Raw genomic sequence first — 256 nt, 5'->3', positions numbered from 1 at the left:
CACCCTGCCTCCAGTCACAGCACGGCTACGCTGCATCACTGGCACCAAGCTGCCAGAGCACTCAGGCCTCCCAGCAGCCCAGGGCTCAGGAGGAAAGGGTGGCAGTGAAGAAAGAGGAGCTCAGGGAAGGGCAAGCACTTGTGCTCCCTGGCAAGGGTGCTGTGCTTTGACTCTTTGTCCCTCCACCTCTGCACACAGGCACTGCCCCTGCAGATCCACAGAAGGGCTCGCAGGAAGGACATCAGGAAAACAAGAC

The sequence above is a fragment of the Merops nubicus genome, unplaced genomic scaffold, assembly GCF_000691845.1.
Source record: "Merops nubicus isolate BGI_N331 unplaced genomic scaffold, ASM69184v1 scaffold4161, whole genome shotgun sequence".
Classification (NCBI taxonomy): Eukaryota; Metazoa; Chordata; class Aves; order Coraciiformes; family Meropidae; genus Merops; species Merops nubicus.
Note: the sequence above shows the minus strand (reverse complement) of the source record.